This window comes from Orycteropus afer, unplaced genomic scaffold, assembly GCF_000298275.1.
Source record: "Orycteropus afer afer isolate SDZICR_OR568_19922 unplaced genomic scaffold, OryAfe1.0 scaffold00504, whole genome shotgun sequence".
NCBI lineage: Eukaryota > Metazoa > Chordata > Mammalia > Tubulidentata > Orycteropodidae > Orycteropus > Orycteropus afer.
The window spans coordinates 564,080-574,253 of record NW_006922091.1 but is presented as its reverse complement, the minus strand read 5'-3'; positions in this window follow the sequence as shown (position 1 = coordinate 574,253).

The following is a 10,174-nucleotide window of genomic DNA, read 5'->3' as shown; positions in this document are numbered from 1 at the left end:
AAAAAAAAACCCAAACACTTAAAGGGTGCATAATGTTTGTATTAGAAGCATGTGAGTAAACACATTTGGACAAACCTACAGAGAAAACCTGAATATCTTGCTACAACTTTATAAGGGGGATAAAGAGCATTTCAGAATGGTTCTTAGCTCAGATTTCATGTTTTCGTAAAAAGAAAGGAGTATGAATGAGAGAATGGAATATAGGGAAACACTTTCTCAATAGCTCAAATCATTATATATTAACTTTAACAAAGTCAACTGTCAAAAGCCTGCTAAAACCCATAAACAGAAAAATGAACCTCTAGAACCTATTTCATATGGCTCTTCTCTTTTTCTCTCAATCAATATAATTGAAACAGCATCATACTTATCTCACAAAGTTATCTCAAGATCAAAATAATGCAAATCAATTTCCCAAATTCACTGGTACAAAGTTAAGATATTTAAAATCTCATTGATATTTTCTTAATTTAGTGTACATTTTTTTTTGCTTTAATAAATGTAAAATGTTCTGTTTTTATATAACTCTACTTGTGATCTTGTTCCTTTTAATGCAATATTTTACACAGGCATTGGGTTCCTCAACCATGATTGCTCTTCTTATGGTTTTCAAACATTAGTGTTGATGCAGTTTTCAGAGTCTTATTTGGGTTGGAGCTACAGTTACAAATCATAGCTGAATGGGAATAGACTTGCTAGGTAAAATATAGGACACACAGTTAAATTTTAACTTCAGATAAACAATAAAAGCTTTTTTAATATAAGCATGTCTGAGGTAATATTTGAAATTCAAATTTTATCTGAAATTCAAATTTGTCTGGACATCCTATAATTTATTTGCTAAAACTGGCAGTCCTAAGTGGAAGGGACTGTCAAACAGCTGTCTCTATCTTTGTCATTATCCCATTGCTGCCTCAGATCATGTGACTAATGTATCCCAAGACATCCAAAAGCTACTAAATGTTGAGTTATGAGCATAGTGGGCATTTTAGAACTAGAATTACATACACATAAAATGCCAAGCAAAGGAATGTGAAGAGAAGAGACTAATCTACCGGACTATATAGCATGTGGTTAAGAGCACATACTCTGGAGTCAGTCAGATATGGATAAGAATCATTGCTCAGAAGCCCATTAGCTGTGCATCCTTAGGCATGTCCCTATACCTCTTTGAGACGCAGCTAAACACCATGTAATACAGGATGACAATAATTACTTTGATTTTTTTTGTGTGTGTGTGAGGATTAAATGTGGTGGTATATATAAAGTGCTTAAGACAGTGTATGGCATATTGTGTATCATTGTCTGTTACCCAATGGCTATTTATGAGAAACAACTGTATACAAACTCTGATGGGAGACAAAGACTTACATCAACAATGTGTTGTGCTCAGAGAGCCTGGAAGTTAGCTTTGAATAAATCTCTGGTTAGCCATCAGATTTAAATCACTATCTATTTGTAATAATTATTGTTTATAATTTTGTTTCTGAAACAAAGCATAGTGGTATCTTTATACATATGTATAAAGTCATTGCCATGGAGTGATACTGACTCATAGCAATCCCATGTGTGATGGAGCAGAACTACTTCGTTGGTTTTTCTTGGCTGTGTTCTTTATGGAAGCATATTGCTAGGACTTTCCTCTGCAGTGCCTCTGGGTGAGCTCCAATTGCCAACCGTTGTGTTAGCAGCCGAGAGCAAACCACTTGCGCCACTCAAGGACTATACATATTTTACTTGGATCCACAGTCCAAGCCCATGGAAGCAGAAGTCAAGAAGTTAAATGACATATTGTGTTAGGCAAATCTGCTGAAAAAGACCTCTTTAAAATATTAAAGAGCAAAGAAGTCACTTTGAAGACTAGGTGCACCTGATCCAAGCCATGGTATTTTCAGTAGCCTCATATGAATATGAGAGCAGGACAACGAGTAAGAAGATGGCAGATAAATTGATATATTTGAATTGTTGTATTAGCAAAGAATATTGAATTTACCATCCACTGCTGGAAGAGAGAACAAATTTGTCTGTGGACCAGGAAGGATTATATAACCAGAATGTTCCTTAGAAGCAAGAATGGCCAGACTTCATCTCTCATATCTCTGCAGAAGGATAGCATGCTTGGTAAAGCAGAGGGATAGCAAAAAAGAAGAAGACCCTCAGTGAGATAGACTGATAGATACAGTGGCTGCAATGGTGGGTGCAAATACGGCAAAAATTGTGAGGATGGTGATAGACCAGACATTATTTTCTTGTATTTTACATAAGGTATCTGTGAGTTAGAACCAACTCGACAGCACCTAACAACAACAACATATATACATAGACTAAAGGCAGTCATTCAAATAGAATAAGAGAATACTGCATAGTTTTAAATCAGCAAAGATATGAATCAGGGCTGTATAATTTCACCATGCTTATTCAATATGTAGGCTGAGCAAATAAGCTGAGAAGTTGGACTATATGAAGAAGAATTCAGACATCTTGATTGGAGGAAAACTCATTAACAGTCTGCAATATGATGATAACACAACCTAGCCTGCTAAAAGTGAAGAAGACTTGAAGCACTTACTGATGAAGATCAAAGAGTACAATCTTCAGTATGGATTACACCTCAACATAAATAAAACAAAAATCCTCACAACTGGACCAATAAGCAACATCACAACAAATGGATAAAAGATTGAAGTTGTCAAGAATTTCATTTTACTTGGATCTACAATCAACATCCATAGAAGCAACAGTCAAGAAATCAAATGACATATTGCATTGGGTAAATTTGCTGCAAAAGACCTCTTCAAGGTGTTAAAAAGGAAAGCCTCAGATACATGTGAGAGTTGGACAATGTTAAGGAAGACTGAAGAAGAATTGACGTATTTGAATTGTGGTGTTGATTGAGAATATTGGATATACCATGGACTGCCAGAAAAATGAATAGATCTGTCTTGGAGAAGTACAGACAGCAGGTTTCTTAGAAGTGACAATGACCAGACTTCACCTATTGTACTCTGGACATGCTGTCAGGATGGTCTAGTCCCTAGAGAAGGATGTCATGCTTGGTAAAGTAGAGAATCTTGGGAAAAGGGGAAGACCCTCAACAAGATGGATTTGCACAGTGGCTGCAACAATGAGTTCAAGCATAGCAAGACTTGTAAGGATGGCACAGAACCCAGCGGTTTTCTGTTCTGTTGTACATAGGGTCGCTGTGAGTCAAAAACAAATCAACAGCAGCTAACAACAACCACCACAACAAAATATTCTCATAGTTATGGTTTAAGAACAAATGAAAGTCAGTAAATTATTATAAATGCATATATTAATTGCTTATATTCATAAATTAATGGGTTCTTTATTAGAGTAATATCTATTAACTTGATAAGAAACTCCTGGCCTATCTAAATGATGCTAATCGTGTATGGAAAGATAGTTTATTACATTCTATTTAACTTTTCCTGTTGCATCTCATGATGGTTTATGTTTTTGGTTACATTTGATATATAGAATCTTGAAAGAGTTGATGTGGGTACTCAAAAGATGTAAAGCCTGGACATTGCTGAAGTTTATTCAGTTAAAATAATGTAGATGTTAGTGTAATCCACCATATAAATGAGAGCTGCACAAATGTCTAACACATTATTTTGCTCAATATTCTAATTTAATTGTCATGATTTAATTGACCTTCAAAAAGCCCTAGTAGTGCCATGGGTAAGTGCTCAACTACTAATGCAAAGGTCAGCAGTTTAAATCCACCACAGGTGAAAGATGTGGTAATCTGCTTCTGTAAAGACTAGAGACTTGGAAACCCTATGGGGAAGTTTTACTATGTTCTGCAAAACCTGCCTTCCCCAGTGGCGTAGTGCCTAAGGCATTTGACTGCTAACCAGAAGCCTGGTGGTTCAAATCCACCAGCCACTCCTCAGAAGGAAGACTGGGCAATCTGCTTCCATAGAAATATCACCTCGGAAACCCAAGGAGGGGGTCGCTGTCAGTCGGATTTGACTCGCCAGCAGTTAGTTTGGTTAAGTAGCTCTGGTGGCATACTTACTATAGTGGCTAAGGCATTTGGCTGTTAACCAAAAGGTCAGTGGTTCAAACCTACCAGCTGCTCTGTGGGAGGAAGATGAGACAATCTACTTCCATAAAGATTTACAGCCTTGGAAACCCAATGGGGGTTGCTATGAGTTGGAATCAACCCAATGGCAATGGGTGGGTTTTATAGGGTCACAGTGTGTTGGAATTGACTCAATGGCAATGGATTAATCAACCTTCATATTCTCTTTTGTTTCTGAGAATACAAATGGATGCACCAAAATATACCACATTTTAATGTAATTTTTAGCACTGTGGGATTGAAGAGTGATTTTGCCATTTAAATAATATTGATGGAAAAATTCTTTAGAAACCAGCAGATAGATTAACATTTTTAATAAAAAGAATCACCCATATTCATAAAACAGCATGCAATATTGGAACTACCTAGTAAATAAGGAAAGAAGTCATTTCTCTCTCTTATGATCTTTTGGCTGAATCCCAACTAATACTGGGTTTTTGCATTGTCATTCGAAATGCCAATTCACAGCTAATTGTTGTCATTTCACCCTTAGTTTTATTTGGCATTGTCAGAGAAATTATTTAAAAACATTAAATTTAAGACGCCTGAGGACTGAGTAGAGGAACTAATAATTTCAAGGCTCAGTAGGATTCTGAAATTTCTGGCAGATGTTATTTCTGAAAGATGCATTACTTTAATTGGAGATTTTCATTTTAACTGATTTTATAGTAGATTTTCTAAAGTATTGTATAAATTCTTGAAAGATAGCAAAATCTTCTGTTTTCTTGAAGGAAAAAAAAAGTCTAGTTGAAATAATGAGCTATTGGATTCATCAGATTAGTTTGTTGTCATGGTAACTTATGTATTTAAAAAGAGAGAAAATAAGATGTGTTATAAATTTTGAATTTACCTTTATTATGAAATTTTTATCTCCTACTGGGCTTAGTGTTTGTTTTTAATGTAACACCTAATTCCATGGTATTTCTGGAAGATGCAGTGAAGAGATTATCGTTTGCAGACATGAAAGTAGATAAAAAGAAAGACTATTTGCCTTTCTAAAAATATTAGAGCAGTATGAGTTTTTTCTTTTATATTTCCTAAAAAAATATAATACTGTCCTAGAGTTCTAGTACCTGAATAGCTCATTCTTTATTTAATTCAATGATAATCACCAAATTTTGTTTTGTATTGAAAGGTACAGTTTTCTCAAGATCTGACTGTCTAGGATTCCTGGATAATTAAGAGTACCATTACAGACTATTAAATACATTTGGGTGAGCTAATTTGAAGAATTAATTTTGGTGAAATCAAGTTTCTATCAGGTTTCTTTAATCCTTTTAATTAGAAGTTTCACCTTTTTTTTCTGAATTAACAGAAATGTCACCTTGAGAAGATTCATTTCAGGCAATGTCCTGCACAAAGCCTCACATGAGTAAAGCGTTCAATAATGCTACAATTTATGAAAATCTCTTAAATATCCAAAATTTATGAGAGACAATATTTAGTAAGCATTAAAAATAAGCCAAATCTGTGTTACAATTGCAGAGTACATTGATGACTATATCATAGCTCCTGCCCTCTAGAAGCTTTTGGCCAAAAGAGGGAAAAGATAAACAGGCATTTAAAACACAGGGTGACACGTGATACAACAGGGGGTTCAGAGTTCTGTGGAACTGAAGGGCACCTATTTCAACTTAGGGGATCGTGGAACATTTCCCAAAGAAGTCAATTTATAAATTGGGCTGTATAACTTAATCAGAAGAGAGGCAAATAGTGTTTCTGCAGGTGTGTTGGAAAGGGAAAGACTTTGGTGAAGAGCACTCAAAATGCAGTAAAACTATTTCTATGTGTGTTTAAAAATAATGTCTAAATTGTACCTTCTGAGAGACAATTCTCCATGGGTATCTTGCTCTTCTGCATGTCTTCTGAGCGGAGGCATTGCCTGCCTTTTTTCTAGACTGTCTCTTCTAGACTTTATGTATAGTGGCCAGCTTATGAAGACAGAGATAATGGCTCCCTCAGGTACAAAGAGCAGTTTTGTTTATTTTTCACTATAATAATGTCTCCCTCCAGGCAAAGGTCAGGCAGACTTATGGCCCATTATAAAAGATTCGGGGTCCCTCAGCTCAAGGTTTCTCTTTTGTACTGTAACACACCACGTGCAAGCATTGCTTGGTCCTCTTCACGTTTTGCTGTGAGAACTGTAGCTCAGAGAATGGTCTCCAATGCTGATACTTTCAAGGCTGTCAGTGCTGTGAGTAATAAAGTCCTTTGTTTCTGATAAGGAGTCTCAAGTCTTCTGTGAGCATCTATCAAATTGTGGCAGGTAGATTGTTACCTTTCGAGTAGGGTAAATCTCAGGTAAATAATTAGAAAATAATTTCCGTTTTCAGAGATAGATGGCAAAAAAGACAAACATTTTTAACTGCTTGTAAGTGAAGGGCTGCTAATTCATTATATGATGACTATTATGGCTAGAGCATAATTATTTGAGGTAAACAAATGTTCTGAGTCATATGAAAAACTACTCTTGTTTATTCAAAGTTTAATAAATGTATTCTGTGTTATATTTTTTCACAGAATGGAGTGTTAATGGAATAAGTGATGGCACTGTTAGGAAATAAATGGTAGTTATAGCTATTGCAATAAGGAACTCTGGTGGTGTCATGTCTAAGGCATTTGACTGCTAACTGGAAGGTTGGTGGTTCAAACCCATCAGCCACTCTGCAGAAGGAAGACTGGAAAATTTACTTCCATAAAGATTTATTGCCTTGGAAACCCAAAGGGGGTCGCTGTGAGTTAAATTTGACTCAATGGTAGTGAGTTTGGTTTTGGTTTTTATCATTATTGCAATAGAAACAAATTTATTTCTGCTCTGAGATTTTTTAATGAATTTCCAGAAATATTGTTCATAAAAATACATAACAGAAATGAGAACTGTCATGGAGAATATAGCTAAAATACATAATATATTCATTCACCCACTCATATTTATTGTTCACCTTTTATATGCAGGCACAGTTTTAGGTAACAGGGATGTAGATGCAACCAAGCAGACAAAACCCTTACTCTCACAGACAAGAGAAAGGTTAAAAAAGAAGAAGAAGAAGGAGACAGATAGTTATGTAATATATCCAGTGATAATGAAGGTTTTGAAGAAAAATAAAACAAGTTCAACACACAGAGTGTACAGCAGGGAACTTGCCTGGTTGATTGCATAGACTGGTCAGAGAAGTCCTCTCTAATAAAGTAACATTTAAGTACCGAACTGAATAACATGAAGAAGCAAGCTCTATAGCATTCCTGGAAAGAAAATTCTAAGATGAAGCAAGCACAAGTATAAAATCCCTAAGGCAGGGGGGGTAGCATAGTGGCTAAGACACTTGCCTGCTAACCAGATGGCTGGTGGTTCAAACCCACCAGCCACTCCTCGGAAGGAAGGTTGGGCAATCCTACTTCCGTAGTGATACTGCCTCGGAAACCCAAGGAGGGGTCGCTATGAGTCGGGTTTGACTTGACGGCACATAACAACAACAACAACAACAAGGCAGGAGGAGCCTTCTCTCGTATGTGGGAGCTCTGGTGCGGTGCCTAAGGCATTTGACTGCTAACCAGAAGGCTGGCAGTTCAAACCCACCAGGCACTCCTGGGAAGGTTGGGCAATCTACTTCCGTAGTGATACTGCCATGGAAACTCAAGGAGGGGTCGCTCTGAGTCGGATCCGACTTGAGGACAATGGCCTTTTAAGAAGATAGTACAGCTGGAGGGCAGTAAATGAGAACTAGACAATGTGGTCACAGAGAAGCAGAGTGTCATTTCAGGGTAAGTTTCCGGACTTTGGTTTCATCCTGAGTTAAAACCCTATTTGTGTCACTAAGAATATGAGTATGAGAGAATACATCAAAGGCATCCTAGAACAGTGAGAAGATCAGCTACAAACTGGGAAATTTTCACAACACATCAAACCATCAAAAAATTAAATTCCAAAGTATTTAAAGATTACCTGAAATTTAAAGAAAAAGAAAAAATAGGCAATCCACTAAAGGAATGACTTACATATTCTTTGGTATGTGTGAAATATATCAAGAGGAAAAGTTTTTTTAAAAAGAAATTGAAAAAAAAAACAAAAAACAAGTGGAGACACTGGGTGTAGTAATTGACTTGGGAATTTTTTCTCTGAAGTAGTGCAGAGGAATGCTTCTTTCTGGAGTGCGCTGGAGGTTAGTGAGGCCCTAAGGACCTAAACTGATTGCTTTGGAGTTGGTTCTGACTTCTGTCAACCCCATGTATTATTACAGAGTAGACTTGTTCCATAGGTGTTTTTTTTTACTCCAATCCTTATAGAAGCAGATTGACAGTACTTTCTCTGGTGACACTGCTAGGTTGGTTTAAGCTGCCAGCCTTTGGGTTGGTTTTGGAGCACAAACCATTTGTGCCACCTAGGGTCAATAAAGAAGTCTTTCAAAATGTGAAGTCTCTTGTAGGCCAATGGGTGGGATTGGAGGGGAGACAGCTTTGGAGAGGGATATATTGTTGAAGCAGGAAATAGAAGAGGAAGATTGCAGGTGTGGAAGTCTTGAATAGGTGAGATTAGATGAGCTCCACTGCTCACGTGGAGGGATTGACTTGGAAAGAGCCTGAAGGATTTATTTACTCTAGTAAGGAGAAGCTGTCCCTGGGTGGTACAGATGGTTACTACATATGACTACTAACCAAAATGTTGGAGGTATGAATCCACCCTGACATGCCTCAGAGAAAAGTCATGGCAATCTACTTCTAAAAATCCGCACTTGGAAACCCCATGGAGTGTAATCTTACTCCGACACACATGGCATTGGCGTAAGTCAGAAGCAAATCAACTTAACAACAATTGCTGTTTTTCTTTTTTTCTTTTTTTCTTTAATGAAGGAGAAGGCAGAAAGGGCAGAATGTTTGGGTACAGGTTGAGACAGGCTAATGGATTTAGTGGTAAGAGCCTGTGGAAGTTCTATTCTAATTAATTAATTAATTAATTTTTTCCAAAGCAAAACGAGCATGGCCATCCTCAGCAGAGTGAGCAGAAGGTGGCAAGATGGAAGTTTAAGGAGGGAAAAGAACAATGACATTGGAGAGAGGAGACTGACAGGCGAGGAAATAAAGTAGGATTTCTTGAATTCTCCAAAATGTCACCCGGCAATCTGTTAATAAAGAAAAGGCAAATTTATTAGAAGTTGCTGCAGTAAGGGAGTATACCACCTTGATAGAGTTTTGACAGTTTTTAAGAAGAGGTTAGTCAGAAGTAGAGTATTTATAGACTTTTGTTGTTTTTGCCGAAATTATTTAAGGTGTGTCCTTTAAGATGAGAGATTAATTGGTTTTAGACAATGCTGACAATATAACAGTTTAGGATTAGTGGCCATAAAGAAGCAAAGACCATGAAATGGGTCTTAATATATAAACTATTGTTGATAAGTAAGCTATTTCCTCAGGTGAGCAGTCTATTGTCTCTAATAAATGTATGAAATTTCCAAAAGCAAATGTCAAAGTTTAGTTTACAACTTTACTTTTTCTAGACAAAGTTTCTTGGAATAAACAATTAAGTCATGTTGACTTAGGTGATCTACAGTCTCATCTAAGCCATAGCACTATGCTACCAGACCTCCCCGTAGTAATACAGATGGTTTCAAATCTCAGCCTTTCCTTGTCATTCTTTAGCCCAGCCTGGAGGATAGAACATTATCATCTGGGGACATGATCAACTTAGAGGTGTCCTGTGGAATATATTTCTCAAATTAAAAACAGATACTTTGCTCTTATTTCAAGAGACTTTCTTATCTACAGACCTAAAAATTCCTGACCCAAAATTAATGCTGACTGCAGCCTGTTACTTTTTCATCCAAAGTTTCTAATCAACTTTCCTTTCCTGTTTGAAGACCACTCAGTTAAAACAAAAAAATGTGTGCTTTTCAAATTTTAATTTCAAGAGGTCTCATGGCTGACAATGGTAAATGGCCAAACATTATCAAGAGCCTGTTTTTAATGCTAACTCAGTAACCATTCAGTATTTCATCACCATGGAAACATATTCATTAAGCAAAAATTATTTAAGTCTCCATGAATTCTCTATTCTCTGGAATCATGTTCCCT